The sequence below is a fragment of the Bombina bombina genome, chromosome 6, assembly GCF_027579735.1.
Source record: "Bombina bombina isolate aBomBom1 chromosome 6, aBomBom1.pri, whole genome shotgun sequence".
Lineage (NCBI taxonomy): Eukaryota > Metazoa > Chordata > Amphibia > Anura > Bombinatoridae > Bombina > Bombina bombina.
The window spans coordinates 1,010,885,464-1,010,912,556 of NC_069504.1; the positions used below are offsets into that span (position 1 = coordinate 1,010,885,464).

General features: G+C 39.9%; 1 protein-coding gene across 3 annotated transcripts in view; it reads left to right on the forward strand.

Annotated features, from left to right (window-relative positions):
- The window catches only part of CWF19L1 (CWF19 like cell cycle control factor 1), a 345,153-nt gene that overhangs the window by 212,910 nt on the left and 105,150 nt on the right, over positions 1-27,093 (forward strand). The window lies entirely within an intron of this gene.

Below are 27,093 nucleotides of genomic sequence, written 5' to 3' on the forward strand. Positions count from 1 at the left end.
CCCTTTGTTCAGAAATAGCAGGCATATATGGCTTTGGCGTTGCTTTTTGGTAATTAGAAGGCCACTAAATGCCACTGCGCACCACACGTGTATTATGCCCAGCAGTGAAGGGGTTAATTAGGGAGCATGTAGGCAGCTTGTAGAGTTAATTTTAGCTTAAGTGTAGTGTAGTAGACAACCCAAAGTATTGATCTAGGCCCATTTTGGTATATTTTATGCCACCATTTCACCACCAAATGCGATCAAATAAAAAACATTGTTCACTTTTTCACAAACTTTAGGTTTCTCACTGAAATTATTTACAAATAGCTTATGCAATCATGGCACAAATGTTTGTAAATGCTTTTCTGGGATCCCCTTTGTTCAGAAATAGCAGACATATATGACTTTTGCGTTGCTTTTTGGTAATTAGAAGGCCGCTAAATGCCGCTGCGCATCACACATGTATTGTGTCTAGCAGTGAAGGGGTTAAATAGGTAGATTGTAGGGAGCTTGCAGGGTTAATTTTAGCTTTAGTGTAGAGATCGTCCTGCCACAGGACACATCACGCCCCCTGATCCCTCCCCCACCCCACAATTGTCCCCGTCATCTTAAGTACTGGCAAAAAGTCTGCCAGTACTAAAATAAAAGGTATTTTTTAATTGTTTTTAATTTTTTTAGCATTATTACATATGCTGCTGTGCAGGATCCCACCCCAAACAGCTCTCTAACCCTCCCCCTCGGCCTTATTGGGAGCCATCTTGGGTACTGGCAGACAGTTTGCAAAAAAAAATGTTTTTTTTTTTTTTAATTTATTTCTTATTTATTTCTTATATTTTTCTGTAGTGCATCTTCCCCCCACAGACCAACCCCCCACCCCCTGCCTGATCATTTTATATAATTTTTGTCAGCTTGCCTCCCCCCCTCACCTTCTTTCCCACTTTTCACAAAGAAAATTCTGTTATGTAGCGGTTCCCACCCGCTCCCTCCCCGTGCATGCGCCCTACCCCGTGCACGCGCATCCCGCCCCCCTCTTGCATCATCGGATCGATCGATGGCTGCCACCCACCAACGATACCGTCCATCGATGTCTGGTGCAGAGAGGGCCACAGAGTGGCTCTCTCTGCATCAGATGGCCAAGGAAGGTTATTGCAGGGATGCTTCAATATCGAGGCATCCCTGCAATAACCGGAAAGTGGCTGGAAGTGAGCAGGATCACTTCCACCACTTTCCAGACCGACGACGTACAGGGTACGTCCTCGGTCGTTAACTGTATTTTTTTTTAGAGGACGTACCCTGCACATCGTCGGTCGTTAAGGGGTTAAACAGTTATGATCAAGCTTATAGTGCCACAATGAAATGCTTTATCACATTAGAGCATTTTGGTATTTCTCCTTCCTCCCTTTAAAAGGAAACGGTTCTGTAACATTTTCTTCCTTTTTTTAATGTGTTCCTAGGGTTCTATTTTACCCATGGGATTGTATTAAATTGTTTCTAAATATTTCAATTACCTTTATTTTGTCGATTGAAATAGCTAATTCTGTCTGTTGAAACCACCACATAAACTGAAAATATGAATACTGAGGTATTGACAATAGAATAGCTATGTAAACTAAGGGCATATTTACTTCCTAATTCACGTGAGGGATAGCAAGGGAGATCCCAGCCAATTTAGAAGGGTGTTTCCATTGGAATAAGAATTTTATCATCTTGCCTGAGTATATTGTGCCTTTTAAGAACCAATAATTGTAAATGGAAATTGCAAGGTGATGCTGGAACAGCACATAGTGTATTGTATTTGTGCTCTACCCCACCAAGACATTTACCTTTTAAAGGAACATTAAAGTAAAAAAATATTCACATCATTACAAAGGCTAAACGTTATGCTTTTTAAAGATTTGAATTTCCTTCCATAAGGCAGGGAGAGTCCACGACTTCATTCCTTTCTGTTGGGAAATGCAACACCTGGCCACCAGGAGGAGACAGACACCCCAGCCAAAGGCTTAAATATCCCTCCCACTTCCTCTATTCCCCAGTCATTCTTTGCCTTTCGTCACTATAGGAGGTGGCAGAGAAGTGTCAGAAGATTTGGATAGTCCTGTAATTGGTATGTTCCCTTCAAGAAAGGACTGGAGTTTTAAGTAAGCATGTCAACCTCTCAGTAAGAGTATTGATGAATGTTAGAGTGTGGAGATGCAGGGAAGAGAGCCTATGGATATGTGCTTTTGGCTTTGAACAAACGGGTTTCATTTTCGAGTGTTGCGCAGCTCATAATAGCTTAGCACCTTTTTCATAGCAGAGGAAGTCCTGTCCTACGTGACCGGGTGCGGTCTTTTCATTTTCCTACTATCCAGCATTTTCACTGTTAGCTGTCTGGGTCTAGGAGGTGGTGAGTGCCCCAGCCATTGGGATTATAAAGGTACCGTTTTTTTTTATTTTATTAAAAGCGTTACATTTTTGTCTGTCCTTCTGTGGATATATTTTAGCTATTAAGGACTCTGAAACTACATTAGGAGGTTCTGCTCCTTCTTTACTGATTAATAATTCCTGTTTATATTGTGAGGAGGCGGTGGTTTGCCCGCCTGCTCAATTTTGTTCCATTTACCTAAGCACTGTCCTAAAGTCTAAGAAGGGAGACAAGACTGCTAATACTCATAGCGCTATTAGCCCCTCTTAGCCGTCTACCTCTCAGGAATCTGTATCCCGAGAGATTACAACCCTTTCTACACTACTTACTCCACATGCAGTTCCCCGCAGCTCAACTAATCCTCCATCTGGAGGTTTTTTTTTTTCCTGCTGACTTTACCTCTTAGTTACAATCAGCAATGTCTGCGGCCCTGAGTGCATTACCTCCCTCTAGCAAACGTAAGGGAAAGGTTAAACACAGTTCTCCTGACCTAGAGTCCTTTAAATATTTGTCGGATTTAGGTTCGATGTCCCAGGTATCAGAGGATGAGTTAAACTCTAGCTTCAGTGGGTGAACTTTCTGAGTTAGAGACTTCAGTTTCTAAACCTCCTTCAGCAGAGGAACCCTCCTTTTAGATTTAAAATTGAGCATCTATGTTTTTTTATTAAAGAAGGTCCTGTCTACGCTAGAGGTTCCAGAGGCTACACTCCCTGAAGAACCTAAGAGGAACCCAGAGGAACCTAAATTAGACATGGTTTATGAAGACAGGAAGGTCCCTCTGGCTTTTCCTGTGCCAGTTAAGATGGCGAACATTATTAGTAATGAATAGAAAAGAATAGGAACTTCTTTTTCCCCCTCATCTACTTTTAAAAAATTGATCCCGGTCCCTGACTCTCAATTGGATATGAGGGGCTTCATCCCTAAGGTGGATAGCGCTATTTCTCTTGTAAGGTGTATCCAGTCCACCGTTCATCCATTACTTGTGGGATATTCTCATTCCCAACAGGAAGTTGCAAGAGGAAACCCACAGCAGAGCTGCAATATAGCTCCTCCCCTGTCATACCCAGTCATTCCCTTGCAACTCTCAACAAGCAAGGACGTTGTAGGAGAGAGTGGTTAAATATAGCTAGTTTATTTTCTTATATCAAAAGTTTGTTATTTTTAAATAGTACCGGAGTTGTGCTATTTTTATCTCAGGCAGTAAATAGAAGAAGAATCTGCCTGAGGTTTCTATGATCTTAGCAGGTTGTAACTAAGATCCATTGCTGTTCTCACATATGTCTGAGGGGATTACACAGATGAGGTAAAACTTCAGCGAGAGAATGTTGTGCAGTTTATTCTGCTATCAGGTATGTGCAGTTATAATTTTTTCTAGAGATGGAAAACACTAGAAAATGCTGCTGATACCGGATTAATGTAAGTTAAGCCTGAATACAGTGATTTAATAACGACTGGTATCATGCTTACTCCCAGGGGTAATACCCTTATGATGTTGCAATATAAAACGTTTGCTGGCATGTTTAATCGTTTTTATATATGCTTTGGTGATAAAACTTTATTGGAGCCTAGTTTTTTCCACATGGCTGGCTTAAATTTTGCCTAGAAACAGTTTCCTGAGGCTTTCCACTGTGTTACTATGAGTGGGAGGGGCCTATTTTAACGTTTTTTTTTTTTGTGCAGTTAAAATTACATCCAGATTCCCTCAAAGGCCCTCTGAATGCTATAGGACATCTCTAAAGGGCCCAAAGGCTTTCCAAAGTCGTTTATTGGGGAAGGTAGGGCTACAGCTTGCTGTGGCAGTTGGTTGTGACTGTTAAACGTCTATTTCGTTTTTTTGATCCGTTTTTTGAACTAAGGGGTTAATTATCCATTTGCAAGTGGGTGCAATGCTCTGCTAGCCTATTACATACACTGTAAAAATTTAGTTTGATTTACTGCATTTTTTCACTGTTTTTCACTGTTTTTCTAATTCTGACAAAATTTGTTTCTCTTAAAGGCACAGTACCGTTTTTTATATTGCTTGTTAACTTGATTTAAAGTGTTTTCCAAGCTTGCTAGTCTCATTGCTAGTCTGTATAAACATGTCTGACATAGAAGAAACTCCTTGTTTATTATGTTTAAAAGCCATGGTGGAACCCCCTCTTAGAATGTGTACCAAATGTACTGATTTCATTTTAGGCAATAAAGATCATTTTCTGTCTTTTAAAAAATGTTATCACCAGAGGAATCTGACGAGGGGGAAGTTATGCCGACTAACTTTCCCCACGTGTCAGACCCTTTGACTCCCGCTTAAGGGACTCCCGCTCAAATGGCGCCAAGTACATCTAGGGCGCCCATAGCGTTTACTTTACAAGACATGTCGGCAGTCATGGATAATACACTGTCAGGGGTATTAGCCAGACTACCTGAACTTAGAGGTAAGCGAGATAGCTCTGGGGTGAGACAAAATGCAGAGCATACTGACGCTTTAAGAACCATGTCTGATACTGCCTCACAATATGCAGAAGCTGAGGAAAGAGAGCTTCAGTCAGTGGGTGATGTTAATGACTCAGGAAAGATACCTGATTCTAATATTTCTACATTTAAATTTAAGCTTGTACACCTCCGCGTGTTGCTTAGGGAGGTTTTAGCTGCTCTGAATGACTGTGATTCCATTGCAGTGCCAGAGAAATTGTGTAGACTGGATAAATACTTGCAGTGCCGGTGTGTACTGATGTTTTTCCAATACCTAAAAGGTTTACAAAAATTATTAATAAGGAATGGGATAGACCAGGTGTGCCGTTCTCTTCCCCTCCTATTTTTAGAAAAATGTTTCCAATAGACGCCACCACACGGGATTTATGGCAGACAGTCCCTAAGGTGGAGGGAGCAGTTTCTACTCTAGCAAAGCGTACTACTATCCTTGTTGAGGACAGTTGTGCTTTTTTAGATCCAATGGATAAAAAATTAGGTTACCTTAAGAAAATATTTATACAGCCCCTTGCATGCATTGCCCCTGTCACTGCTGCTGCGGCGTACTGGTTTGAGTCTCTGGAAGAGGCTTTACAGGTAGCAACTCCATTGGATGACATACTTGGCAAACTTAGAGCACTTAAGCTAGCCAATTCTTTTATTTCTGATGCCATTGTTCATTTGACTAAACTAACGGCTAAGAATTCTGGTTTTGCTATACAGGCGCGCAGAGCACTATGGCTTAAATCATGGTCAGCTGACGTGACTTCAAAATCTAAGCTACTTAACACTCCCTTCAAGGGGCAGACCCTATTCGGGCCTGGTTTGAAGGAGATTATTGCTGATATCACTGGAGGAAAAGGTCATGCCCTTCCTCAGGACAGGTCCAAATCTAGGGCCAAACAGTCTAATTTTCGTGCCTTTCAAAACTTCAAGGCAGGTGCGGCATCAACTTCCTGTAATAATAAACAAGAGGGAACTTTTGCTCAATCCAAGACGGTCTGGAGACCAAACCAGACCTGGAAAAAAGGTAAGCAGGTCAAAAAAGTCTGCTGCTGCCTCTAAGACAGCATGAAGGAACGCCCCCCTATCCGGTAACGGATCTAGTAGGGGGCAGACTTTCACTCTTCGCCCAGGCGTGGGCAAGAGATGTTCAGGATCCCTGGGCGTTGGAAATTATATCCCAGGGATATCTTCTGGACTTCAAAGCTTCCCCCCCAAAAGGGAGATTTCACCTTTCACAATTATCTGCACACCAGATAAAGAGAGAGGCATTCTTACACTGTGTACGAGACCTCCTAGGTATGGGAGTGAACAGGAACAGGGTTTTTACTCAAATCTGTTTGTGGTTCTCAAAAAAGAGGGAACCTTCAGACCAATTTTGGATCTAAAGATCTTAAACAAATTCCTCAAAGTTCCGTCGTTCAAGATGGAAACTATTCGTACCATCCTTCCACTGATCCAGGAGGGTCAATATGACTACAGTGGATCTAAAGGATGCTTATCTTCACATTCCGATACACAAAGATCATCATCGGTTTCTCAGGTTTGCCTTTCAAGACAGGCATTACCAGTTATAGCTCTTCCCTTTGGATTAGCTACAGCCCCAAGAATCTTTACAAAGGTTCTAGGGTCGCTTATGGCGGTCCTAAGGCCGCGGGGCATAGCAGTAGCCCCTTATTTAGACGACATCCTGATACAGGCGTCAAACTTCCAAATTGCCAAGTCTCATACGGACGTAGTACTGGCATTTCTGAGGTCACATGGGTGGAAAGTGAACGAGGAAAAGAGTTCTCTATCCCCACTCACAAGAGTTTCCTTTCTAGGGACTCTGATAGATTCTATAGAAATGAAAATTCACCTGACGGAGTCCAGGTTATCAAAGCTTCTAAATTCCTGCTGGGTTCTTCATTCCATTCCGCGCCCTTCGGTGGCTCAGTGTATGGAAGTAATCGGCTTAATGGTAGCGGCAATGGACATAGTGCCGTTTGCACACTTACATCTCAGACCGCTGCAACTATGCATGCTCAGTCAGTAGAGCGGGGATTACACAGATTTGTCCCCTCAACTGAATCTGGACCAAGAGACCAGGGATTCTTTTCCCTGGTAGCTATCTCGGGTCCATCTGTCCAAAGGTATGACCTTTCACAGGCCAGATTGGACAATTGTAACAACAAATGCCAGCCTTCTAGGTTGGGGTGCAGTCTGGAACTCCCTGAAGGCTCAGGGATCGTGGACTCAGGAGGAGTCTCTCCTTCCAATAAATATTCTGGAACTAAGAGCGATATTCAAGGCTCTTCAGGCTTGGCCTCAGTTAGCAACTCAGATTTCAGTCGGACAACATCACGACTGTAGCTTACATCAACCATCAAGGGGGAACAAGAATTTCCTTAGAGATGTTAGAAGTTTCAAAAATAATTCGCTGGGCAGAGATTCACTCTTGCCACCTATCAGCTATCCATATCCCAGGTGTAGAGCACTGGGAGGCAGATTTCATCCGGGAGAGTGGGAACTCCATCCGGAGGTATTTGCACAACTGATTCATCGTTGGGGCAAACCAGAACTGGATCTCATGGCGTCTCGCCAGAACGCCAAACTTCCGTGTTACGGATCCAGGTCCAGGGATCCCAAGGCGACACTGATAGATGCTCTAGCAGCGCCCTGGTCTTTCAACCTGGCTTATGTGTTTCCACTGTTTCCTCTGCTCCCTCGACTGATTGCCAAGATCAAGCAGGAGAGAGTATCAGTGATTCTGATAGCACCTGCGTGGCCACGCAGGACCTGGTATGCAGATCTAGTGGGCATGTCACCTTCTACTTCAGGGTCCTTCCAACCATCCAAATCTAATTTCTCTGCGGCTGACTGCCTAGAGATTGAACGCTTGATTTTATCAAAGCGTGGCTTCTACGAGTCAGTTATTGATACCTTAATACGGGCATGAAAGCCTGTCACCAGGAAAATTTACCATAAGGTATGGCGTAGATATCTTTATTGGTGTGAATCCAATGGTTACTCATGGAGTAAGGTCAGGATTCCTAGGATATTATCTTTTCTCCAAGAAGGTTTGGAAAAAGGATTGTCAGCTAGTTAAGCGTCTGGCAGATGTTCCAGACGTTCAGGCATTTTGTCAGGCTTTAGTTAGAATCAAGTCTGTGTTTAAACTGGTTGCTCCACCATGGAGCTTAAACTTGGTTCTTAAGGTTCTTCAAGAAGTTCCGTTTGAACCTCTTCATTCCATAGATATCAAACTTTTATCTTGGAAAGTCCTTTTTTTGGTAGCTATTTCCTCGGCTCGTAGAGTCTCCGAGTTATCTGCCTTACAATGTGATTCTCCTTATCTGATTTTTCATACGGATAAGGTAGTCCTGCGTACCAAATATGGGTTTTTACCTAAGGTGGTATCTAACAAGAATATCAATCAAGAGATTGTTGTTCCATCCTTGTGTTTCACAATCTGGACGTGGTCCGTGCTTTAAAGTTTTTACTTTCAAGCTACTAAAGATTTTCGTCAAACATCTGCTTGGTTTCTTGTCTTCTCTGGACAGAGGAGAGATCAAAAGGCTTCGGCAACCTCTCCTCCTTTTTGGCTAAGAAGCTTAATCCGCTTAGCCTATGAGACTGCTGGACAGCAGCCTCCTGAAAGGATTACAGCTCATTCCACTAGAGCTGTGGCTTCCACTTGGGCCTTTAAAAATGAGGCTTCTTTTGATCAGATTTGCAAGGCGGCGACTTGGTCTTCGCTTCATACTTTTTAAAAATTTTGCAAATTTGATACTTTTGCTTCTTCGGAGGCTATATTTGGGAGAGAGGTTTTACAGGCAGTGTTTCCTTCCATTTAAGTTCCTGCCTTGTCCCTCCCTTCATCCGTGTACTTTAGCTTTGGTATTGGTATCCCACAAGTAATGGATGATCCGTGGACTGGATACACCTTACAAGAGAAAACACAATTTATGCTTACCTGATAAATTTATTTCTCTTGTGGTGTATCCAGTCCACGGCCTGCCCTGTCATTTTAAGGCAGGTAATTTTTAAATTTAATACTACAGTAAGCACTGCACCCTGTGGTTCCTCCTTTCTCGGCTTGTTTTTCGGTCGAATGACTGGCTATGACAGGGGAGGAGCTATATTGCAGCTCTGCTGTGGGTTTCCTCTTGCAACTTCCTGTTGGGAATGAGAATATCCCACATGTAATGGATGATCCGTGGACTGGATACACCACAAGAGAAATAAATTTATCAGGTAAGCATAAATTGTGTTTCTTTCATGTAATTAGCAAGAGTCCATGAGCTAGTGACGTATGGGATATACATTCCTACCAGGAGGGGCAAAGTTTCCCAAACCTCAAAATGCCTATAAATACACCCCTCACCACACCCACAAATTAGTTTTACAAACTTTGCCTCCCGTGGAGGTGGTGAAGTAAGTTTGTGCTAGATTCTACGTTGATATGCGTTGATAGGTTCTCTGTTATCGGTCGTAGAGATTCATCTCTTACCTCCCTTTTCAGATCGACGATATACTCTTATATATACCATTACCTCTACTAATTCTCGTTTCAGTACTGGTTTGGCTTTCTACTACATGTAGATGAGTGTCCTGGGGTAAGTCTTATTTTCTGTGACACTCTAAGCTATGGTTGGGCACTTTTATATAAAGTTCTAAATATGTGTTTAAACATTTATTTGCCTTGATTCAGGATGTTCAACGTTCCTTATTTCAGACAGTCAGTTTCATATTTGGGATAATGCATATGAATCAATCAATTTTTTCTTACCTTAAAATTTGACTTTTTTTCCTGTGGGCTGTTAGGCTCGCGGGGGCTGAAAATGCTTCATTTTATTGCGTCATTCTTGGCGCAGACTTTCTTGGCGCAAACATTTTCTTGTCATTTCCGGCGTCATACATGTTGCCGGAAGTTGCGTCATTTTTTTTACTTTTTTGCGCCAAAAAATGTTGGCGTTACCGGATGGGCGGCTTTTTTGGCGCTAAAAAATTTGAGCGTCATTGTTGTCTCCACAATATTTAAGTCTCATTGTTTATTGCTTCTGGTTGCTAGAAGCTTGTTCATTGGCATTTTTTTTCCCATTCCTGAAACTGTCATTTAAGGAATTTGATCAATTTTGCTTTATATGTTGTTTTTTCTATTACATATTGCAAGATGTCTCAGATTGACTCTGGATCAGAAGCCACTTCTGGAAAAACGCTTAACTGAGTTTCAGTTCTACCAAAGCTAAGTTCATTTCTTTTAAATGTTATAAATGTTTATCTTTAGCTATGGTTTGTAATAAGTTATTATGATATACTTTTACATGCAGATTCCATTAGTATTTATGCTTTATATATTGCCATTCTTACATCTTATGTAAAAGAAATATTTAGAAGATTTATAAGAAATATTTTTCTGATTCTATTTTAAAGGCTTTGTCTGACTTCGTGCCTTCTAATAAAAATTTTAGGTCTTTTTCACTTCTTTTTTAATTATTGAAGTTTCAAATGACCAACAACATACTGAGTTATCCTTCTCTGATGATGTTTTTTTCTCTTTCAGAAATTCTCTTCATCAGATATTGACACTAACAAATCTACTTTTTTTATTATTAAATTACATTTGTTCTTTGTTGAAAAGGTGTTGATTATTTTGGATATTAAGGTAACTAGTTCTTTAAGACTAGCTGACACTATTTCTGCCTATTTATTCTTCTGGGTTTCAGAGGTTTTCTTTCCAATTCCCCATACTAGGGAATGGAATAGGTTGAGAATTTTCTTTTATTCCTTCTTCAAAGGTTTTAAACTATATTCTTTGCCAGCAGTTAAATTCAATTTGGAGGGTTCTCCAATTTATTGGGGCTATCTCTACTCCTACTAATTATGCTATTGTTTCTATAGCAAAATAGTATTTATTTTCCTTTAGATAGTTGTATCTTATTTATGGAAAATTATTTAGTTTCAGGTACTTTTCTTGGTCCTGTGATGTATTTGGATATTGCAATTGCTTCATTTTTTCTGTTTACTTTAAGATCAAGTATCAGATTATGATTTATTTTAGCATTGTTAAAGGGACAACATTTACTAGACTAGGTGCTGTTGCATTTGTCTTGTTGTTTTGCATTTATTGATTATGCAAGTCCACTGTATTGACTGGTCCTTTAAACTGGACTATCCTGCTAATAATTACATTTGTGTCTTCATTTTATTGAATATTTTCGCAAATGAGGGTTAATCTATGTCTTTAGCTATTTTAGCTAGAAGAATTTTGTGATTTTTTTTAAAAAAAATCCATATTTCTTTTGTTCTAAGATAATCAATTATGTGTTTTATAATTGGATTCAATTCTTAACTGTTACTCTGGGCTTCAAAATTGAGTTCTAAGACTAAAACTTTAAGCTTATACTAGTTTGGTGGTTGTTATTAAGGAACAAATTCCTGAGTTCTTTCCCAAGTAACATGTTTATAATTGGAAATTTTTCAGTTCGAAATCAGCTCCCTAATATTGCGATGTACAATGCCGTATTCCAGCTTGGCTGGTAAGGGGCAGGTTAAGACTTCTTTGAAATTTATTTGGTTCTATTTGGTCCAAATTTCTTTGATTTTATTCCAGTAAGGCTAACACTTTCTTTAAGTGTGTTTCTGTCCTATATATTTTGGGTACTGTTGAAGCATGGCTGGGCACCCATGGGGTTCAAGCGCTGCTCAGACCTGGAATCTTCTGGGGTATTTCTTCCAGTTCCTTTTTTAGGAACTGGGTTTTGGAGTTTTATTCAAACTATTCTGCCTTTTTATGGTCATTGATAGCATTATTTGTTTTCATTAGATACAATAAATGCATATTTTCATTTTTCTGTTTTCATTCAGATTATTTTCTGAGGATGCGGAATCTCATATGATTCACTTGCTCTTCAGGACATAGTTAGAGGATCTTTTTTTCAAAAGCTCTTGATTCCTCACGCAAGGGTCACCTTTTTTAGGTTTCCAGATAGTTTATGTCACTGTCTTTGTCTCTATCAGACAAGGGACAATTTTATTGGGTTCGGTCTGTCGGTACCTTTAGTCTCTATTTCCTTCAGTTGCTATATATGCATAGAAGTTTTAGGTCTTATGGCCACAGCATTGGATTCAATTCCCTTTGCTCATTTTCAATAGAAAGAACCTTTCCAGTCTTTTATGAGTGTTGTTTCTTCAAGAACATGGTTGGAGGATCAATTTACCAAAAAGTTTGTTGATTCCTCAGACAATGGTAACCTTTTTAGGTTTACAGATAGATTCAGGGTCCATGACTCTGTCTCTGACGGACAAAAGACGTCTGAAATTGGTTTCAGCTTGTCGAAACCTTCAGTCTCAATCATTCCCTTCGGTAGCCTTATGCATGGAAATTCTAGGTCTTATGACTGCTGCATTGGACACGATCCCCTTTGCTCATTTTCACATGCGACCTCTTCAGCTCTGTATGCTGAACCAGTGGTGCAGGGATTATACAAAGATATCTCAATTAATATCTTTAAAACCGATTGTTCGACACCCTCTGACGTGGTGGACAGACCACCATCGTTTAGTTCAGGGGGCTTCTTTTGTTCTTCCAACCTGGACTGTGATCTCAACAGATGCAAGTCTGACAGGTTGGGGAGCTGTATGGGGGTTTCTGACAGCACAAGGGGTTTGGGAATCTCAGGAGGCGAGATTACCAATCAACATTTTGGAACTCCGTGCAATTTTCAGAGCTCTTCAGTCGTGGCCTCTTCTAAAGAGAGAGTCGTTCATTGGTTTCCAGACGGACAATGTCACAACCGTGGCATATGTCAATCATCAAGGAGGGACTCACATTCCTCTGGCTATAAAGGAAGTGTCTCGAATACTTGTATGGGCGGAATCCAGCTCCTGTCTAATTTCTGCGGTTCATATCCCAGGTATAGACAATTGGGAAGCGGATTATCTCAGTCGCCAAACGCTACATCCGGGCGAATGGTCTCTTCACTCAGAGGTATTTCTTCAGATTGTTCAAATATGGGGACTTCCAGAAATAGATCTGATGGCTTCTCATCTAAACAAGAAGCTTCCCAGGTATCTGTCCAGATCCAGGGATCCTCAGGCGGAAGCAGTGGATGCATTGTCACTTCCTTGGAAGTATCATCCTGCTTATATCTTTCCGCCTCTAGTTCTTCTTCCAAGAGTGATTTCCAAAATTCTAAAGGAGCGTTCATTTATTCTGCTGGTGGCTCCAGCATGGCCTCACAGGTTTTGGTATGCGGATCTTGTCCGGATGGCTCCTTGCCAACCGTGGACTCTTCCGTTAAGACCAGACCTTCTATCTCAAGGTCCTTTTTTCCATCAGGATCTCAAATCCTTAAATTTGAAGGTATGGAGATTGAACGCTTGATTCTCAGTCATAGAGGTTTCTCTGACTCCGTAATTAATACTATGTTACAGGCTCGTAAATCTGTATCTAGGATGATATATTATCGAGTCTGGAAGACTTACATTTTTTGGTGTTTTTCTCATCTTTTTTTCTTGGCATTCTTTTAGAATTCCTAGAATTTTACAGTTTCTTCAGGATGGTTTGGATAAAGGTTTGTCTGCAAGTTCCTTGAAAGGACAAATCTCTGCTCTTTCTGTTCTTTTTCACAGAAAGATTGCTAGTCTTCCTGATATTTATTGTTTTGTACAAGCTTTGGTTCGTATAAAACCTGTTATTAAGTCAATTTCTCCTCCTTGGAGTTTGAATTTGGTTCTAGGGGCTCTTCAAGCTCCTCCGTTTGAACCTATGCATTCGCTGGATATTAAATTACTTTCTTGGAAAGTTTTGTTTCTTTTGGCCATCTCTTCTGCTAGAAGAGTTTCTGAATTATCTGCTCTTTCTTGTGAGTCTCCTTTTCTGATTTTTCATCAGGATAAGGCGGTTTTGCGAACTTCATTTAAATTTTTACCTAAGGTTGTGAATTCTAACAACATTAGTAGAGAAATTGTAGTTCCTTCATTGTGTCCTAATCCTAAGATCTCTAAGGAAAGATTGTTGCATTCTTTGGATGTAGTTAGAGCTTTGAAATATTATGTTGAAGCTACTAAGATTTCCGGAAGACTTCTAGTCTATTTGTTATCTTTTCTGGTTCAAGGGAAGGTCAGAAGGCTTCTGCCATTTCTTTGGCATCGTGGTTAAAGTCTTTGATTCATCATGCTTATGTTGAGTCGGGTAGAACTCCGCCTCAAAGGATTACAGCTCATTCAACTAGGTCAGTCTACTTCCTGGGCATTTAGGAATGAAGCTTCGGTTGATCAGATTTGCAAAGCAGCAACTTGGTCTTCTTTGCATACTTTTACTAAATTCTACCATTTTGATGTGTTTTCTTCCTCAGAAGCAGTCTTTGGTAGAAAAGTACTTCAGGCAGCTGTTTCAGTTTGATTCTTTTGCTTATATTTTCAGTTTTTTTTCATTATAAGATTTAAACTTTGTTTTAGGTGTGGATTATTTTTTAGCGGAATTGGCTGTCTTTATTTTATCCCTCCCTCTCTAGTGACTCTTGCGTGGAAGATCCACATCTTGGGTATTCATTATCCCATACATCACTAGCTCATGGACTCTTGCTAATTACATGAAAGAAAACATAATTTATGTAAGAACTTACCTGATGAATTCATTTCTTTCATATTAGCAAGAGTCCATGAGGCCCACCCTTTTTTGTGGTGGTTATGATTTTTTTGTATAAAGCACAATTATTCCAATTCCTTATTTTTTATGCTTTCGCACTTTTTTTCTTATCACCCCACTTCTTGGCTATTCGTTAAACTGATTTGTGGGTGTGGTGAGGGGTGTATTTATAGGCATTTTGAGGTTTAGGAAACTTTGCCCCTCCTGGTAGGAATGTATATCCCATACGTCACTAGCTCATGGACTCTTGCTAATATGAAAGAAATGAATTTATCAGGTAAGTTCTTACATAAATTATGTTTTTCTACACTGGCTAAGCGTACTACTATCCCTCTGGAGGATAGTTCTTATTTTAGAGAGCCTATGGATAAGAAAATGGAAGATGTTTCAACATACAGGGTTTTTATTTCAACCGGCTGCAGCTGTAGCCGCGGTTGCTGGAGCAGCTACCTACTGGTGCAACATTCTGTCTGAGCTCATTGAGGTGGAAACTCCCCTCAAGGATATTCAGGGGAGAATTAAAGCTCTGAGAATTGACAACTCCTTCATGTGTGATGCAAATATGCAGATTATTCGCCTAAATGCAAAGGCTTCTGGCTTTGTGTTCCTAGCCTGCCGGGCTCTCTGGTTAAAGTATTAGTCTGCGGATATGACTTCTAAATCCAGACTCCTTTCTCTTCCTTTCAAGGGAAAGATTTTATTTGGTCCAGGGCTGGTGTCTTTCTACAGTTACCAAAGGGAAGCGTGCCTTCCTACCGCAGGATAAGAATAGGCTTAAGGGCCGGCAATCATCTAATTTTTGTTCTGACAAATCATGACAGCAATCCTCATCCAAGTCCGAGCAGCCCAGGAGTACTTGGAAGCTGGCTCAGTCCTGGAATAAGTCTAAACAGACTAAGAAGCCCACCGAGAACCCTTTTTTTTCCCCCCAGACGCTTGGTTCCAGGATGTGCAGGATTCTTGGGTCCTGGAGGTTGTATCTCGGGGATACCGGATAGGATTCAAATCTCATCCGCCCAGGGGCAGATTCCTACACTTCAGACTGTCTACAAGACCAGAGAAGAGGACTGCCTTTTTAGGTTGCGTACGGGATCTCTCCTCTCTAGGAGTAGTTGTCCCGGTACCTACACCAGAAAAAAAAAAAAAAAAAGGGAACTTTTCATCAAATATTCGACTTAAAGTGCCTAAACAAGTTTCTGAGTGTTCCCTATTCAAGATGGATACAATATGGTCAATCCTTCCTCTGGTTCATGAAAGACAGTTTATGACCACCATAGACCTAAAGGATGCATACCTTCACGTTCCAATACACTGGAAACATTTTCAGTTCCTTAGGTTTGCCTTTCTGGACCAGCACTTCTAGTTCATAGCTATTCCGTTTGGCCTAGCTACTGCTCCAAGGATATTTACCAAGGTTCTTAGGGCTCTTCTAGCCTTCGCCAGAACATGAGGTATTGCAGTAGCGCTTTACCTGGACGGTATCTTGATACAGGCACCATCTTTTCGTCTAGCAGAACAACACTCTGAATCCCTTCTCAGTCTTCTTCGATCACATGGATGGAAGATAAACTTGGAAAAGAGTTCTCTTACTCCAAGTACCAGGGTGAATTTCCAGGGGACAATAATAGACTCCATATCCATGAGAGTATTTCTCACAGATCAGAGACATTGCAAGCTAACTACTGCATGTCTTGTCCTCCAGGCCTCCTTGAGACCCTCAGTGGCCCAGTGTATGGAGGTGATTGGACTCATGGTGTCATGTATGGACATCATTCCCTTTGCCAGATTCCATCTCAGTCCCTTACAACTATGCATGCTTAGACAGTGGAACTGCGACCATTCAGATCTGTCTCAAAAGATTCTGCTGGACAACCTGTCGAGAGACTCCCTCTCTTGATGGCTCTGTCCAGGTCATCTGTCCCAGGGCACATGCTTCTTGAGACCGTCCTGGGAGATTGTGTCTACGGATGCAAACCTTTCTGGCTGGGGAGCTGTTTGGGGTGCCAAGAAGGCACAAGGACTGTGGATTTAGGAGTCCTCCCTTCCGATCAATATATTGGAACTATGGGCAATCTTCAATGCCTTGAAGGCTTGGCCCCTTCTGGGTTCGTCCCAGTTTATCAGATTCTAATCAGACAATATAACCTTGGTTGCCTACATGAACCATCAGGGGGGAACGAGAAGTCCCTTGGTGATGAGAGAAGTATCTCAGATACTAGAGTGGGCGGAGACTCACAGATGTACGCTGTCCGCGATCCACATTCTGGGTGTGGACAACTGGGAAGCGAACTTTCTCAGCAGGCAATCCTTTTCACCCAGGGGAATTGTCTCTCCACCCGAGGTGTTTGCAGAGATATGCAGCGAGTGGGGGACGCCGGAGATCTCATGGCATCCTGTCTCAATGCTAAGCTACCCAGGTATGGGTCAAGGTCGAGGGATCCTCAGGCGGAACTGATAGATGCCCTATCAGTACCATGGACTTTCAGACTCGTATATCTTTTTTTCCTCCATTACCGCTTTTTCCCTCGTGTGGTGGCTTGCATCAAACAGGGGCAAACATTAGTGATTCTGATTGCTCCATCGTGACTGCGACGGACGTGGTTTGCGGATCTGGTGGGGGTTGTCCTCATCTCCTCAGTGGAGGTTACCTTGTCGCAAAGATCTGCTGATGCAGGGTTCCTTCATACATCAAAATCTAGATTCTTTGAGGCTGACTGTGTGGAGATTAAACGCTTAGTCTTAGCCAAGAGAGGGTTTTCTGAGAGTGTTATCGACACTATGATTCCATCTCATAAGCCAGTTACTCGTCGTATCTATCATAAAGTGTGGTGGGCCTGTACTGGTGTGAAGCGCGTGGCTTTTCCTGGCATAAGGTTAAAATTATAGAACACAAAACCACACACTATAAGAAAAAAGTATGGGGCATAAGTTAGGGATTGTAGCACTCTACCTCTAAGAAATCGTATTGTCTTAAAAATTAGGTTTTAATAATTATGAGTAAAATGTACAGGAGACCCTGTGACAAACCCAACCACCACATTAAAATCACTACTCAGTCGGTTGCACGCCTCCCTGTTTCCTGACCGATAACAACAGACATAGGCTTCGGGAGACAGAGGTGTACACACTGAAAAAGCAAACGCTTTTTCGGCCTGTAAATGGCCTTTCTCAATGTTATAAATTTAAACTAAGGGTGGACAAACCGAACTAGTCTCGGACACCTCCTAAATATCTCATAGAAAGCTAAAGCTGGCAAGAGCTTATCATAAAGTCTTGATCAGAGATAGAAAAGATTTGTTGAGACCAAGAGAATGCAATAAATCTAACCCTATCAGTTTTGTTTCTACCTATTACCTTGAAAGTGCTAAGATCTCAGATTTTCTATAAACATTGGCATGTTTTAATGGCTGATGATCAGCTTAAAACACTGATCACGAATAAACCTTTATTCACATATAGGAGAATACCTAAATACACACAGCCATTTTGACAGAAATGCCAAGAAAAAACCACCTTACCAAGGATCGGTCCATTGTGGACAATGTAAAGTCTGCCAACACATGGTAAAAAAAACAGCAATGTTAGACAGATTTAGAAAGAAATGGCTGATTAATTAATTTATCAACTGCAAAAGTAACAATGTTATTTATTGTATTTCTTGTAGCTGTAATATTTTTTACGTTGGCATTACTACTAGCTCCCTTGGCAAAAGAATGACGGAACACCTGACTAATATCAGGAATGCAAAATCAGTTATAGAGAAGAATAAGAAAATCACAAGTGTAGCGAGACATTTCCTGCAAAACCATAAAGGAGATACGCAAGCACTTAAATGCTGGGGTTTAGAAAAATTAAAACCTGGCATTAGAGGGGGTAACCAAATGGATATTCAGGTTGGATAGTGTCATGCCAAAAGGCATGAATGAATCCAACAATTACTGGACATTTCTTTAATTCTAGAATAGAGGCTATTTTTATTTCACTAATGGCTCAATTGTATTGTGACCGTGATGCTTTCATTTCTAGCTATGAATATTGTGATAATAAACCACCTCTAATTATTCACAAAGTAGGGACTGGAAAAATTATACTTCCTACTCGTATTTAGGGTCCCATACAGTGTTATAATATTAAGGATAATCTGCTCCTGAACTGGACTTTATTATCACCAATAATCTTGGACACACATGCAAACTAATATCCGTTGAGAAATCCTAAAGTTATCATAAACACCACATGTCGGTACAGTTGCATATAATTCTTAGAAGGAGGGTATTGTGTTTAATTGCAATTGGTCTCCATATTTGCAACTGTCAGCGGAACATTTCTATTATGATATAGGTGTTAGGAAGTGACTGTACATAGTGAACAACTATGCCAATTTTTAGTTACGCAAGACACTAGTCTGAAAGTATGAATCGAACAGTATAACATTTGACAATTGAATTACGGCACGTATACATCATTCATGAGTCCTGTATGAGGGAATCCAATTGCATACCGCGTTAATACTCACATCTCCACTCTATCCAATAGAATCTATCTTAAAGATTTGGGGTGAAGTTTTGTTGACGCAATGCGCCATGATTGGTGGCTTTAGCTTTCTATGAGATATTTAAGAGGTGTTCGATACTCGCTCGGTTTGTCAACACTTAGTTTAAATTTATAACATAGAGAAAGGCCGTTTACAGGCCGAAACGCGTTTGTTTTTTCTGTGTGTACACCTCTATCACCTCAAGCCGACGCCTGCTGTTATTGGCCTGGAAACAGGGATGTGTGCAACCGACTGAGTAGTGATTTTAATGTGGTGGTTGTGTTTGTCACAGGGTCTCCTGTACATTTTACTCATACAATAAGCATAAATTATGTTTGTTTTTTAGCGACTTATCCATTGTTTTCCACGCCCATTACACAGCCTGAAAGGCCTTTTGTGTGTTTATCTTGCGTTTGTCTCTGTAGCCAATTAGGGACAGACATGAATAACCCAATCACCCAATCGTCATGTTGCATGTAGGAGTGTCTGAAAACACTACAACCTTCAAAGTTAGATTTCAGGAAAAGCTGGCAAAATAAGTGCAATGTTTAATTATGTATAATTTATACATTTTAAAGGGATTCTAAATTTAATGTCCCTATAAAGGAACTCTAACCAGCATTTTCTCTGTCAATCTATTTATATGCAGCCCCCCCCCAACAATTCTGATCACTAGATTTTCAAAAAATCTGCTGTAATATACAGTATTACTAAATGTTCCTTTTTAAATAGAACAAAATTTAACTTTTGAGCACATTATCTCATTAAAGGTCCATTATAGTGCAAAAAAATGTTTTAATTCAGCTGCTGAGCTAGTTGTTGATTGGTGGTTCCACCTTTAGGTGACTTGCCGTTGGCTCACCCGATGTGTTAAGTTAGCTCCCATTAGTGCATTGCTGCTCCTTCAACAAAGGATGACAAGAGAAATAGCAACTTTCTTTCATGTAATTAGCAAGAGTCCATGAGCTAGTGACGTATGGGATATACATTCCTACCAGGAGGGGCAAAGTTTCCCAAACCTTAAAATGCCTATAAATACACCCCTCACCACACCCACAATTCAGTTTTACAAACTTTGCCTCCGATGGAGGTGGTGAAGTAAGTTTGTGCTAGATTCTACGTTGATATGCGCTCCGCAGCAAGTTGGAGCCCGGTTTTCCTCTCAGCGTGCAGTGAATGTCAGAGGGATGTGAGGAGAGTATTGCCTATTTGAATGCAGTGATCTCCTTCTAAGGGGTCTATTTCATAGGTTCTCTGTTATCGGTCGTAGAGATTCATCTCTTACCTCCCTTTTCAGATCGACGATATACTCTTATATATACCATTACCTCTGCTGATTCTCGTTTCAGTACTGGTTTGGCTATCTGCTATATGTAGATGAGTGTCCTGGGGTAAGTAAGTCTTATTTTCTGTGACACTCCTAGCTATGGTTGGGCACTTTGTTTATAAAGTTCTAAATATATGTATTCAAACATTTATTTGCCTTGACTCAGAATGTTCAACTTTCCTTATTTTCAGACAGTCAGTTTCATATTTGGGATAATGCATTTTAATTTAACATATTTTACCTTAAAATTTGACTTTTTCCCTGTGGGCTGTTAGGCTCGCGGGGGCTGAAAATGCTTCATTTTATTGCGTCATTCTTGGCGCGGACTTTTTTGGCGCAAAAATTCTATTTCCGTTTCCGGCGTCATACGTGTCGCCGGAAGTTGCGTCATTCTTTGACGTTATTTTGCGCCAAAAATGTCGGCGTTCCGGATGTTGCGTCATTTTTGGCGCCAAAAGCATTTAGGCGCCAAATAATGTGGGCGTCTTTTTTGGCGCTAAAAATATGGGCGTCATTTTTGTCTCCACATTATTTAAGTCTCATTATTTATTGCTTCTGGTTGCTAGAAGCTTGTTCACTGGCATTTTTTTCCCATTCCTGAAACTGTCATTTAAGGAATTTGATCAATTTTGCTTTTTATGTTGTTTTTTTCTTTTACATATTGCAAGATGTTCCACGTTGCAACTGAGTCAGAAGTTACTACAGGAAAATCACTGCACAGTGCTGGAGCTACCAAGCTAAGTCTGCTATAAACTTTTGGTATCTGTTTCTCCAGCTGTTATTTGTATTGCATGTCATGTCAAACTTATTAATGCAGATAAAATTTCCTTTAGTACTGTTACATTACCTGTTGCTGTTCCGTCAACATCTAATTTTCAGAGTGTTCCTGATAACATAAGAGATTTTATTTATTTTAAATCCATTAAGAAGGCTATGTCTGTTATTTCTCCTTCTAGTATACATAAAAGTCTTTTAAAACTTCTCTTTTTTTCAGATGAATTTTTAAATGAACATCATCATTCTGATACTGATAATGGTTCTTCTGGTTCAGAGGTTTCTGTCTCAGAGGTTGATGCTGATAAATCTTTGTATTTGTTCAAGATGGAATTTATTCGTTCTAGTGTTATTTGCATTAGAAATAGAGGATTCTGGTCCTCTTGATACTAAATGTAAACGTTTAAATAAGGTTTTTAAATCTCCTGTAGTTATTCCAGAAGTGTTTTATCTCCCTGATGCTATTTCTGAAGTAATTTCCAGGGAATGGAATAATTTGGGTAATTTATTTACTCCTTCTAGACGTTTAAGCAAATTATATCCTGTGCCATCTGACAGATTAGAGTTTTTTGGGACAAAAATCCCTAAGGTTATGGGGCTGTCTCTACTCCTGCTAATGTACTACTATTCCTATGGCAGATAGTACTTCATTTAAGGATCCTTTAGATAGGAAAATTGAATCCTTTCTAAGAAAAGCTTACTTATGTTCAGGTAATCTTCTTAGACCTGCTATATTTTTAGCGGATGTTGCTGCAGCTTCAACTTTTTGGTTAGAAGCTTTAGCGCAACAAGTAACAGATCATAATTTTATAGCATTATTATTATTCTATAACATGCTAATAATTTTGTTGGTGATACCATCTTTTGATATCATTAGAGTTGATGTCAGGTATATGTCTCTAGCTATTTTAGCTAGAAAAGCTTTATGGATTAAACTTGGAATGCTGACATGTCTTCTAAGTCAACTTTGCTTTCCCTTTCTTTCCAGGGTAAATATTCATTTCGTTCCTTTCCTCACAACAAGGAACAAAAGCCTGATCCTTCATCCTCAGGAGCGGTATCAGTTTGGAAACTATTTCCAGTTTGGAATATATCCGAGCCTTATAGAAACCTATAGCCAGCTCCTAAGTACCTATGAAGGTGCGGCCCTTATTCCAGCTCAGCTGGTATGGGGCAGATTACGTTTTCTTCAAAGAAATTTGGATCAATTCCGTTCTTAATCTCTGGTTTCAGAAACATTGTTTCAGAAAGGTACAGAATTGGCTTCAAGTTAAGGCCTCCTGCTAAGAGATTCTTTTCTTTCCCGTGTCCCAGTTAACACAGCAAGGCTCAGCATTTCTGAAATGTGTTTCAGATCTAGAGTTGGCTGGAGTATTTATGCCAGTTCCAGTTCTGGAACAGGGGCTGGGGTTTTATTTTATCTCTTCATTGTACCAAAGAAGGTCAATTCCTTCAGACCAGTTCTGGATCTATCATTATTGAATCGTTATGTTAGGATACCAACATTCAAGATGGTTACTGTAGGACTATCCTGCCTTTTGTTTAGCAAGGGCATTATATGTCTACAATAGATTTACAGGATGTGTATCTGCATATTCCGATTCATCCAGATCACTTTTAGTGTCTGAGATTCTCTTTTTAGACAAGCATTACCAGTTTTGTGGCTCTACCGTTTGGCCTAGCCTCAGTTCCAAGAATTTTTTTCAAAGGTTCTCGGTGCCCTTCTTTCTGTAATCAGAGAATAGGGTTTTGGTATTTCCTTATTTGGACGATATCTTGGTACTTGCTCAGTCTTCTCATTTTCGTAGAATCTCATACGAATCGACTTGTGTTGTTTCTTCAAGTTCATGGTTGGAGGATCAATTTACCAATCAGTTCATTGATTCCTCAGACAAGGGTAACCTTTTTAGGTTTCTAGATAAATTCAGTGTCTATGACTCTGTCCTTGTCAGACAAGAGAAGTTTAACATTGATATCAGCTTGTCAAAACCTTCAGTCACAATCATTCCCTTTGGTAGCCTTATGCATGGAAATGTTGGGTCTTAGGACTGCCGCATCAGATGCGATCTCCTTTGCTCGTTTTCACATGCGACCTCTTCAGCTCTGTATGCTGAACCAATGGTGCAGGGATTACTCAAAGATATCTCAATTAATATCTTTAAACCGATTTTACGACACTCTCTGACATGGTGGACAGATCACCATCGTTTAGTTCAGGGGGCTTCTTTGTTCTTCCGACCTGGACTATAATCTCAACAGATGCTAGTTTTACAGGTTGGGGAGCTGTGTGGGGGTATCTGACGGCACAAGGGGTTTGGGAATCTCAGGAGGTGAGATTTCCGATCAATATTTTGGAACTCCGTGCAATTTTCAGAGCTCTTCAGTCTTGGCCTCTTCCGAAGAGAGAGTTGTTAATTTGTTTTCAGATAAGACAATGTCACAACTGTGGCATACATCAATCATCAAGGACTCACAGTCCTCTGGCTATGAAAGAAGTATCTCGAATTTTGGTTTGGGCGGAATCCAGCTCCTGTCTAATCTCTGCGGTTTATATCCCAGGTATGGACAATTGGAAAGCGGATTATCTCAGTCGCCAAACGTTGCATCCGGGCGAATGGTCTCTTCACCCAGAGGTATTTCTTCAGATTGTTCAAATGGGGGAACTTCCAGAAATAGATCTGATGGCTTCTCATCTAAACAAGAAACTTCCCAGGTATCTGTCCAGATCCCGGGATCCTCAGGCGGAGGCAGTGGATGCATTTTCACTTCCTTGGAAGTATCATCCTGCCTATATCTTTCCGCCTCTAGTTCTTCTTCCAAGAGTAATCTCCAAGATTCTGAAGGAATGCTCGTTTGTTCTGCTGGTAGCTCCGGCATGGCCTCACAGGTTTTGGTATGCGGATCTTGTCCGGATGGCCTCTTGCCAACCGTGGACTCTTCCGTTAAGACCAGACCTTTTGTCTCAAGGTCCTTTTTTCCATCAGGATCTGAAATCCTTAAATTTAAAGGTATGGAGATTGAACGCTTGATTCTTGGTCAAAGAGGTTTCTCTGACTCTGTGATTAATACTATGTTACAGGCTCGTAAATCTGTATCCAGAGAGATATATTATAGAGTCTGGAAGACTTATATTTCTTGGTGTCTTTCTCATCATTTTTCTTGGCATTCTTTTAGAATACCGAGAATATTACAATTTCTTCAGGATGGTTTAGATAAGGGTTTGTCCGCAAGTTCCTTGAAAGGTCAAATCTCTGCTCTTTCTGTTCTTTTTCACAGAAAGATTGCTATTCTTCCTGATATTCATTGTTTTGTACAAGCTTTGGTTCGTATAAAGCCTGTCATTAAGTCAATTTCTCCTCCTTGGAGTTTGAATTTGGTTCTGGGGGCTCTTCAAGCTCCTCCATTTGAACCTATGCATTCATTGGATATTAAATTACTTTCTTGGAAAGTTTTGTTCCTTTTGGCCATCTCTTCTGCCAGAAGAGTTTCTGAATTATCTGCTCTTTCTTGTGAGTCTCCTTTTCTGATTTTTCATCAGGATAAGGCGGTGTTGCGAACTTCTTTTGAATTTTTACCTAAGTTGTGAATTCCAACAACATTAGTAGAGACATTGTGGTTCTTTCATTATGTCCTAATCCTAAGAATTCTAAGGAGAAATCGTTGCATTCTTTGGATGTTATTAGAGCTTTGAAATATTATGTTGAAGCTACTAAGTCTTTCCGAAAGACTTCTGGTTTATTTGTTATCTTTTCCGGTTTTAGAAAGGCCAGAAAACTTCTGCCATTTCTTTGGCATCTTGGTTGAAATCTTTATTACATCTTGCCTATATTGAGTTGGGTAAGACTCCGCCTCATAGGATTACAGCTCATTCTACTAGGTCAGTTTCTACTTCCTGGGCGTTTAGGAATGAAGCTTCGGTTGATCAGATTTGCAAAGTGGCAACTTGGTTCTCTTTGCATACTTTTACCAAATTCTACCATTTTGTTGTATTTTCTTCTTCTGAAGCAGTTTTTGGTAGAAAAGTACTTCAGGCAGCGGTTTCAGTTTGAATCTTCTGCTTATGTTTTTCATTAAACTTTATTTTGGGTGTGGATTATTTTCAGCAGGAATTGGCTGTCTTTATTTTATCCCTCCCTCTCTAGTGACTCTTGTGTGGAAAGATCCACATCTTGGGTAGTCATTATCCCATACGTCACTAGCTCATGGACTCTTGCTAATTACATGAAAGAAAACATAATTTATGTAAGAACTTACCTGATAAATTCATTTCTTTCATATTAGCAAGAGTCCATGAGGCCCGCCCTTTTTTGTGGTGGTTATGATTTTTTTGTATAAAGCACAATTATTCCAATTCCTTATTTTATATGCTTTCGCACTTTTTTCTTATCACCCCACTTCTTGGCTATTCGTTAAACTGAATTGTGGGTGTGGTGAGGGGTGTATTTATAGGCATTTTAAGGTTTGGGAAACTTTGCCCCTCCTGGTAGGAATGTATATCCCATACGTCACTAGCTCATGGACTCTTGCTAATATGAAAGAAATGAATTTATCAGGTAAGTTCTTACATAAATTATGTTTTTGATTATAAAAGTTAATTGGAAAGTTGTTTAAAATTGTATGTTCTGAGTCATTAAAGGGACACTGAACCCAATTTTTTTCTTTCGTGATTCAGATAGAGCATGACATTTTAAGCAACTTTCTAATTTACTCCTATTATCAAATTTTCTTTATTCTCTTGGTATCTTTATTTGAAATGCAAGAATGTAAGTTTAGATGCCTGCCCATTTTTGGTAAACAACCTGGGTTGTCCTTGCTGATTGGTGGATAAATTCATCCACCAATAAAGTGCTGTCCATAGTGCTGAACCAAAAAAGCTTAGATGCCTTCTTTTTCAAATATAGATAGCAAGAGAACAAAGAAAAATTGCTAATAGGAGTAAATTAGAAAGTTGCTTCAAATGGCAGGCTCTATCTGAATCACAAAAGAAAAATTTTCGGTTCAGTGTCCCTTTAAAGGGACACTCAAGTCAAAATAAAGTTTTATGATTCAGATAGAGCATGCAGTTTTAAGACACTTAATGGGACACTGAACCCATTTTTTTTTCGTGATTCAGATAGAGCATGCAATTTTAAGCAACTTTCTAATTTGCTTCTATTATCAATTTTTCTTCCTTCTCTTGCTATCTTTATTTGAAAAAGAAGGCATCTAAGCTTTTTTGTGGTTCAGTACTCTGGACTGCACTTTTTTATTGGTGGATGAATTTATCCAGCAATCAGCAAGGACAACCCAGGTTGTTCACCAAAAATGGGTCGGCATCTAAACTTACATTCTTGCATTTCAAATAAAGATACTAAGAGAATGAAGAAAATTTGATAATAGGAGTAAATTAGTAAGTTGCTTAATATTTTATGCTCTATCTGTATCACGAAAGAAAAAATTTGGGTTCAGTGTCCCTTTAACAATTTACTTCCATTATTTTATTACATTTTTATTATTTTATATTCACACTTTCTGGGGAACAACATCCTACTGAGCATGTGCACAAGCTCAGAGTAAACATATACTAGTCTGTGATTGCTGATTTCTGTTACATGATATAGTTGCCAGAAAATGGAGTAAAAAAAAAATTGTCAGAAAAAAATCTACTGCTTATTTGAAATTCAGAGTAGGTGTTAAATCATTGTCATTTTATTATACACTTGTTAATTATGCAGTTCAACTACATTGAGTGGTCCTTTAAAGAAAAAAATGGGGTTTTGTCTCCCTTTAAGGACTACGGACCCTGCAGTTCCTTGTATCTCCCGGGTGTTACTTTAACTATGTGTTTAATCAATTTGCTGGATTAAACAGACTTGCATGTTCGGTGGTACTAAAATTACATGCTGTCTATTTAACCTATACAGATAAAAAGGAAATGTTAAGGAAGTTTCCCTGAAAGATTTTGCCATATGTAGTTTTACATTGATCTGAAGATTATTTATACT